Source organism: Rhipicephalus sanguineus, chromosome 1 (assembly GCF_013339695.2).
Source record: "Rhipicephalus sanguineus isolate Rsan-2018 chromosome 1, BIME_Rsan_1.4, whole genome shotgun sequence".
Taxonomy (NCBI): domain Eukaryota; kingdom Metazoa; phylum Arthropoda; class Arachnida; order Ixodida; family Ixodidae; genus Rhipicephalus; species Rhipicephalus sanguineus.
Window position 1 is genome coordinate 67,912,085 of NC_051176.1, and position 8,961 is coordinate 67,921,045.

Sequence of the window (8,961 nt, forward strand, 5' to 3'; positions counted from 1 at the left end):
ACTTCAGCGCACACAGCAGTCTATGGGGGGACTCTCGCTGCGATGCTCGAGGTCGTGTGATTGAACTGTCCCTTTTCTCTTCTGGCGCATGTCTCTTGAATCAAAAACAGCCAACATATTATAGCCTTGCAAAAAGAACATTCTCGTCCATAGACCTCAGCATAACATCTCCACCACTTCTGCCCCTACTTAAATGGAAAGTTATCAATAATCCTTACGGAAGTGACCACTTTCCAATACTTCTGAACTCACCAATAACAAATGAATGTGTCCCTCAGGTTCCAAAATGGCAGATTAAGAAAGCCGATTGGGAACAGTTTCAGAAAGTTACACTCTTAAGTTGAACGGACATGTCTGCCTTAAGCATAGACGCAGTTGTAGAATACTTTACAGCATTTCTGATTGATGCTGCAACCAAATGTATTCCACAAACACGTGGACTCTCTGGAAAACGACGATTTGCATGGCGGAACAATGAGTGCGGAAATGCGCAAAAGAAACAAAACAAAGCATGGAAGTTGCTTCAGGACTCTCCGACAGCGGAGAATCTTGCAAATTTTAAGAACATAATGTCACAAGGTAGGAGAACGCGCTGACAGACAATAAGGGAAAGCTGGCAGAAGTTTTCTTTGGCAACAATTCTTATACACAGGAGGCTCAAGTCTGGAACCATTTAGTAGAGTAGCAGGACGGCAAGCATGTTCACTCCCTCTTGTAAGCACACAAGGCGACAGCTTGAAGGACCAGGCAAACTTCCTCGGCGCACACTTCGAACAGGTGTAGAGCTCGTCGCACTATAACGAAGCTTTCCAACGATACTTATTCTCCAGAAAGAGAGGCATCCATTCCGATCCAGACATTGACCTGTATGGTCAACGTCTGTCTGTAAGAACAGAGCATAAATTCCTAGGGCTAATATTAGACACGAATCTGACCTTTATATCAAACATCAAGTATATAAAAAACAAGTGCATAAAAACAATGAATGTCCTGAAAGTGTTGTCACGCACTACTTGGGGTAGTGACAAAAAGTGTCTGATGAATTTGTATAGAAGCCTCATACGCATGCGTCGACGTGGTTCGTAAGCCCTCAATATGCGCACAACTACTCAAAGTACATAAGTTGACCTACCCGATCACGCTTGGCTAAAAAAATGGACTCGCTCAATCCTTCGCATGAAATCGACTCCCACAATCCCACGATGCGTGGGATCTGCCTGAATTTTCTCCTCACCATTTTAGGACAACATAGCTACACTCTAATGCAAAAAAAACCCGAAAGAGGAGTAACGGAGCCCCATACGCGCGCGCGATGAACGGATAGACCGCTGAAGAACAACCGCAGAGGGATGCGTGCCGTGTGCAAACCAGTTAGACTCCCAAGGGATCAACCGCGCGGGCAATGCAGACCGTGTGCAGAGATACACTCCATGTGCAAACCGTTCTCAAGGTAACTAACCATCTTCCTCGCTCTTGGGTCAGTCTTCCCACTTGTGTTCGTGGTGACGTGTTGGCGGTTCAGTCGCGCTCGGAGAGTTTGGAGAGTTCGAAAACCTAGGAACTACGCCGCGGTGCCTTCTATATACAGTTATGCGTGTATGAGTGTGTGGTGCTGCTTTTACGTATCACCGCCAGGTCTGGGCAATGGTACTTTGAAATTGTATCGCGATATGATACAAGATACTTGGGCAAGAAGTATTTGTGATACAGATACAAGATACTGCGCTAATAATTGTGTCCGATACGATACTTTGCACTTGTATGTTAAGGTACTTAGATACATTCGCGAATTTACTATTATAGATCTATATCGGGCAATGAAAATTAACGTTGATGATTGTGTTACAACGCCACCTCTGCAAACAAGTTGTGTGGTCAGGGGGACGCAAGGTGAGATGGGAATTATCGATGTCAGCTGCCTAGTTTAGAAGCAATGATGGACTTTTTATGTGCTGCTATGAACATGCATGTTTTTATGAAAAATTTACAAGCAGTCGCTCTTCTACACAGATCAGCTTGAAAAAAATTCTTCTAGCATGTCCGTGCTCCATGATATCCAGCTACAAGTTTAATTGTGGCTCGAATGATTACGCATTGGAGACAACGAGTATCGGCGGAAAGTTTCTCTGTGATGCGACGCGCAGTTATTTGATATCACCAGCTGCTAATAAAAGGGTAACCGTCATCTTTGCCTAAACGCCGCACGAAACTTCCGCGGCACTTTGGGGATGCGCTTTGCGCCAGTCTGTGTACTGCCTTGCGTGCGTAATCAAGCGAACCGAAAGAAAATTTCGCGGCTGAATATCTATCAGCACGGACTTGCTAGAAGAATTCTGCCAGGTGGGACTGAGTAAAAACACGACTGGCTCTAACTTTTCAATACAAACATATCCACTAACTTCAGTCACTAAAAAGATCATTCTGCGATCTTAGTTAATTGGGCGGCTGTCGGCGATAATTATCATCCCACTTTGTGTCCCCCTAGATACGTAACTTATGTGAAAAGGCGGCCTTCACATGCCTGTCCGGGGTGAATTTTAAGAAAACCATAAAGCTTAATATGAACACCCTCTATATTGTTGCATCAAATGACTATGCGCAAAATGTTTGCATTAAAACGTTCCTAACTGTGACCGACTTTGTTTCATTTGAACGAGATATCGGTTGGTATCCCGAAAGCTTTGTATTTCTTGCTCAAAGTACATTAGTTTCATTCGGAAACATCTTATTGGGGTTGTTCTAGCTGCTTAACATGACAGCTGTTTATACACTGCGCTGTCAGTGGTTTTTGCTTGTAGCTGTCGTAATTGATGGGAGTCACTGCTCTGCTTGGCGACCAGCTAGGGGGTTGCCATCATCTCCAATAAGAAGCCTCCACACGATGGCACAAATACCGTTGTGTTGTACCTTGTCCGTAAACGCATTACAGTATGCGCTACACCGGATCACCGGACAGGTGTACAGCAGCATGGACTGTTAGCGACATACTCACTAACGTGCAATTTCTTAACATTTATTATTCTACGACATAACATGCGCTGCCTAGAAACGTTTCAGACGCATTGTATAGTTGCACAAAGCATCACAGGACACCACCGCTATTCACACTATTGCCACTTACAGCTCCCATCACATGATTATTAACAACAAACATTCAGGACACCCAAAAAAAAGGAAAACAAGTATATATCTAAGAAAAATAGAAAGGTGGTTACCAAACAATCACATTGAATAAGAACAGTGACACGTTACAGGTGGCACACCTTTTAATAGCTATGACAATAAGGCATGAATTATCGACTTACCTGCCAAGGTTAGACAATAGAAAACTCATTGACTGTAGAAAATATCATAAAAGAGCTCGTGGGGAAGCTCATGAGAAAAACGGCGCATTTGGTCTAACAATGCTTCTCGAATCTTCTTCCTAATATGTTCAAAATGGTTTATAATGATTTCCGTTGTTCTAACTGAAACTCAATTTCGCTATTTTACAAAGTAGTAAGCAGAATTTGTGTTACTGTATTCTCCAGGCACCGCCATGTTATCATATATCAGTCCTCCACGTCGCCTTGACAAGCAGTAAACTCGAGTAGAATGTAAATAATCAAACAGCAGCAGAATCGGCGCAGACATTTAAAAGTAAGAATGAAGCCGAGAGCTTATTTCGGCAGCACGTTACAAAAGACATATTGCTGTAAACAGACGGTAAAGAATAGAGAGACTAAAGTAATGTTTGTCATTAAAAACAAGGACAGCTCAGGACGCACTAATGATTTTAAAAACTATTTGAATAAAGATAGCGGGAACAAGAAGATACCGTAAGCCAAGATATTTCCTCTCAGGTAAATTATTTTTTTATTACATCTGGCATCGGGTGCGATAGTTATTAGAAACTCTTTTTCGTATAAGTCAATCTCCTCGAATGTGTAAGTTAAAATTACATCCACAAGACTCTTCACATCGCTGATGTGTGACAGCCGCCTCACGCAGAGCAACCCCATTATTGGATATTTCAGACATCGTAACGAAGAACTGCGCAAGAGAAACTTCGATAACTACGCTACAACGGCATCAAAATTTGAGTGAAAGATGCCGCACGCCGCATTGGAGACAGAGCAAAGCAAGTGTCACGGCACTCACAATACCCAAACGAAACAATTTCTGGAAAAAAATGTCACTAGGGCGTAGACTTTCGTGCGCTGGATTTTGTTGAGACGGTTCGAGTGCCACCACGTGCCTGTACTCCACCAATAGGGACATCGTCACCTGGCCTCGCTACAAGAGTCTGGTTGAAAGATCAGATAATGTTACTGTATCTACTTTTATTCAGTATTAAAGAGAACTAACAGACAATAATGCCAAGGAAAGTAAAGGGACGTTATTTGTAATAATTAGAATATAAATGAGAAGGAAGTAAAGTGGACAAAAAGATAACTTGCCGCCGGCAGGGACCGAACCTGCGACATTCGAATAAAGCGTCCGATGCTCTACCACTGAGCTACGGCGGCGGTAATCCTCCCGTCCACTTTTATGGGGTATATATGTGCATTTAAACCTAGGAGTGTTAGTTAGCGCTGATCGCAGCCATGGCGGCAAGTACGGCTACACTCTAAAAAAAAAAAAAGAGCCAAAAGATGGTCATGGAACCGTGACTCTCTTCGGGTGTCCATCTGACCCCTTTTGGAAGGTACAGGCAGAGAAAAAGAGTTGTCATTTCGGAAGGAGTCACTGGACGCTCCTGAAGCGCGTTTCGATTGGCTTACGCGATAAAAGAGCCGCCGTATACGCCATACATATCGCGCGCTTGCCCTTTGGCGCCGTTGTCGCGCCTTGCATGCCGACGGAGAAGGGGTCGGCGCCGGGGTGGCGCGCCGCGCCGCTTCTGCCTCCTCTCTCAGTCGTCTCAGTGGTCTCAGTCTCCTCGTCTATTGGAATGCGTTGCGTGGTTGCGTTGGTTGTGCGGGTTGCGTGTCTTGAAGTTTCATCAGTTTCATGTTCATGCGCGTCTTCGGTGGTGTTGACGCCGGCTCCGTGCACGAAGTGACGCTTCGAGGGCGGAATATTCATGGAGCTGCGGACAACAGGCGCCAGTTAACGGTGAGTGTACTGTTTTCGTAGGTACTAATTATGCAGCTTTAGCTGGGCGTCTGCAACAGCTCTGCGGAAGTTATCTGCCAGCCATTTCCAACAGCAGCCTGTGTCCGCGGGGCTGTTGCGGATGCCCAACTAAAGCTGTCAGTTAACGAGTTGCCACCGTTATGCGCGTTGCTGTACAAGCTCCCATAAGTAAGCGATGCAAACAATTATCAAGGGTCATTTCTTGCTGATCGCACGTTGCGTCTGCACTACTGAAGGGGCAAGATGTCGTTTTGAGATGCACTCTAGTCTACTTCATCATAACATTTCCATCGACCTCGAGTGTGCAGCGTGCTTCCGCGCGTGGGAACGTGAAAAAAAATGCCTGTGTACAGAACGTTCAGACGCACTATATATAATGGTTTTTGCTGTCTTAAAGACGGTAGTTTGAGGTGCAGATATAGTACAGTGGCTTACAGAACTTACGCGGTAGTCATTCAAGTGGGATACGCCTCACCGGTAAGGCGAAACAGCTAGAGACTTTCGACGGCGCCCGTTGTTGCGGCCGCCGCCGTGCACTTTTTTCCTTCGTTTCTGTTTGCTGTTTTCATGGTTTGCCAACATCTGCGACGACGACGCTATAACAGAATAAGGTGAGTGTACGTGATTGTGCGAGTTATGCGTGCTAATTCTAGCATATGACATGTCTGATCTCGACGTAGACGGCGTCCGCACGCGCTGGGTGTCGTTCGGGCCCTCGTACTCGCATGTGTTTTTCTGAGTATGGGTTACGTTTGTAAGACATGCGGCCAGTAACCGTTCACGGCGTGCCCCTGACTGCCGGAGGGTGTGCTTGGGTGTCGGGATATGCCGGCGCAAAACCAAATTTTGAAGCGATTTCTCAGAAAAGAACTGCTTTCATTCGTGTATAGCGAGTGCCTATTGCGAGACGAGGTTCCCGCTGCCTTTTACGTGAAAATTTGTTTTCGTTGCGAAATTTCAACTAAACACTCGTGGCAGATGTGTGTACAATAACGGTGTGTTGAACAAAGGGTGGTTTTAAATACAAATAATCAATGTGTGTGTTTTGGTTATTCCCAGAATCCCGGATTACTTCTTCCGCCTCTTCACTCCAGTTGACAGCCACACTCGGGGAATCGAAGGTGCCACTCTGGTCTGACGCCTCACCACTCGTGATGGGAAAATCAACAGCGGCGTTCGCCCTGTCAATGAGGCAGTCGGTCCTGCATTTTTTTTTGGTTGGACAAGACGACGTAGGAAAGGAGGTGAGTGGCACCCACGCAAAGGAGCCTAAACCAATTTCGTTTTTTGTTTAAAAGAGGCTCACATTATCTTGTGCTGCAAGTTTGTCGCCAAGTGACGTGTTACAAAAGCTACTATTTGCAAGTTGTGTTTTACACGATAACGGCAAAAAACTTGGTTCCTTACCATGCGTGTTTGCATTTGTTGTTTTGTTGTGAGCCTTCATTGTGTCTATGTGAACCACTTATTTTGTAGGTTTTGCAAACCTTTACTGCAATTTCATTTTCTCATCATAATATTACGTTCTGCTATTCAGATACCGTTTTCATGGTGCTCACGCTGAACAGGAGCGACAACCTATCAAGCCACAAGTCTGATGCCTCCAGCCGTCACCACTTTTTGATTTATATTTAATCATAAGGAATAAAGATTGAAACATGATGCCCATTTCTGCAGTTTATATTGCACCATATGTCACTATGCACATCGGTCACAAATTTTAGTTCGCTATAGTCATAGAAGCATGTAAATGAGGAATACCCAAACTTCCTAATTGGAAATTACAGACCATCTTTTCGCGCGTTTTATATAACTTTGCTGGAAAATATGTGTTGTTTGACGAGTTTTGTTAAAATAATGCTAAAACTGAACTATTCTTTTTTTGCAGTCGCTGGGCAGAACGGCAAGTATTATTGGACTTGCTTAAAATGAATACTCCACTATTTTCAACAGTAGTCGCGCAAAAGTAGAGCAAGGGTCAAATGAGTAGCTTAAAATACTCGTGCAGTCGCTTAACGCTTCGGTGTGGGTCACTTGACCCCTGTAGAAGTGTTAGCGGCAAGAGTCATGTGACTCCCTATAAGTGGTAACGTGATCCTTGGGATGAGAGTCTTTCCAATTTTCCTAGAGAGCCAGGGGACACTCCTAGAGCGAGCCGACCCTGGCCCACCAAGAGAGTCACCGTGACTATTTAAAGAGAGTCCTACACGTGGCAAGTCAGAAGTCTCCGAAAAGAGTCACGCATACTCTTTTTTTTTCTTAGAGTGTAGGTGCAACTGCGGGGACTAACAGTTGCGCGGTAATGTGTAAATTGAGGACTAAGTGTTAGTCCATTGAGGTTCTGTGGGGACCAACAGTTGCCCGGTAAGGTGTACATGTGAGGACTAAATGTTAGTCCATTCAGGTAATGTGTGGGGACTAACAGTTAGCTCCTTGGGGACTAAGGGTTAGACCCGGTGCCGTTAGTCCTTAGAGGGATTAATGGCTGTGGCAGCCCCATTAGTCCCCAAACGGACGATCCCCACACCTTTTTACCACACTTTTGCAGTGATTCCACTCCTGCGCCAACTGCGCCAAAGTGCGCCAAATTGTATTTACTGCGCCATCCTGATAATATCGACGAAATTTGCGCCAAATTGTCGGGTTTGGGGGCGTCTATCACCGGCAATCGCACTGCCGGCGCGTCAGAACATGTGCAGTTCGATCTTGGGGCTGCCAGTAAAGTCGCAATCATGGACCAAGAATTATTCCGCTGAATAAATAGCGCTCGCGCGCGCGTTCCGAGTAAGCCACGATGCCATGCACGGTGCCGACGCAGCTTCTGTTCTGCAAGTCGGCTCGACAGCAAAACGCGCTCTCCGCAGATGCTCGTGACGTCTAGGCCTATCGGTAGCGAGAAAGTGCGACGGCGATTCATCGGCGGATGTCGTCTGTTCCAGAAACGATGCTGATAGCTCGTTTCAAGCGTCGCACGGCACGTAAGGAAAGCAATGTTCAGTAATAACTACATGAGTGCCGCTAAAATGTCTGTCACTTCTGTTTTTGGACATCGCGGAATGAAATCTGGGATCGGTCGCAGTAGCTATATGGGACAATATCGAATTTTCCTTGCTTCGCGTTTATGGAAGAGCACGCGAACGGTGGAAACGCGTTGACACTTTTCCTCAGATATACTTTATCCATGGATCTTCATCCAGAACAGCTTTTTCGTAATTCCTTCCGCCAGCACGTCAGAGTTTGTAATCACTCTGCGGTAAATACCCCCTAAAAGGCACTGCCCTTTCGAGCTCACGTGCTAGGGTTCCAATTCGAATTTTTTGCGTGCTTTTTTAAAAATCATCTCATTAGTAAACTCATATCTCCTGGTCGGAGCAGCCGCAAATGCGCAGCTGTCAGTAGCGGGCCCGTCGCTGACGGCCCACAGTGAAGCGGCTACGCCATGTTACACGTCCGCCCCTCGCTTTCGGGGGTCAGTAGCTAACGGTTAAAAAAACTCAGTTTCGCTTAAGAGCGAAGCAATGAATGCGATACCAAAAAATTGTATTGTGAAACGAAGTAAGACTAGCAGCTAACTCTCTTGGATCCGACCTCGCGTAACTCAACAAAACGCTGGTTTAAGGGAATGTGGCCCCTCCAGGAACCGAAGCGTTTTCTTGCTCTGAGTTCTCTAAACGCGAAGTAAGCGTTGAGAGCACAGCAAGTTTACGAGCCGTCTCCTGATGCCTCGAGATAGCGCGCGCGCAAGCGACTGCGCCCTTCGAAGGATGCGGTCCCCCCACCCCTACCGCTCCCCTGGCGTCCCGTCATGCTCCTTCGAAAGACGGGCGGGGCGTGTCCTCTTTG

The 8,961-nt window shown here is 45.9% G+C and overlaps 1 non-coding gene across 1 annotated transcript; it reads right to left on the reverse strand.

The window, feature by feature from the left end:
* Positions 1–4,436: 4,436 nt before the first annotated feature.
* On the reverse strand, positions 4,437–4,508 carry Trnak-cuu (transfer RNA lysine (anticodon CUU)). The gene has a single exon. It is a non-coding gene; the product is annotated as a tRNA-Lys (tRNA).
* Between the last annotated feature and the right edge of the window lie 4,453 nt (positions 4,509–8,961).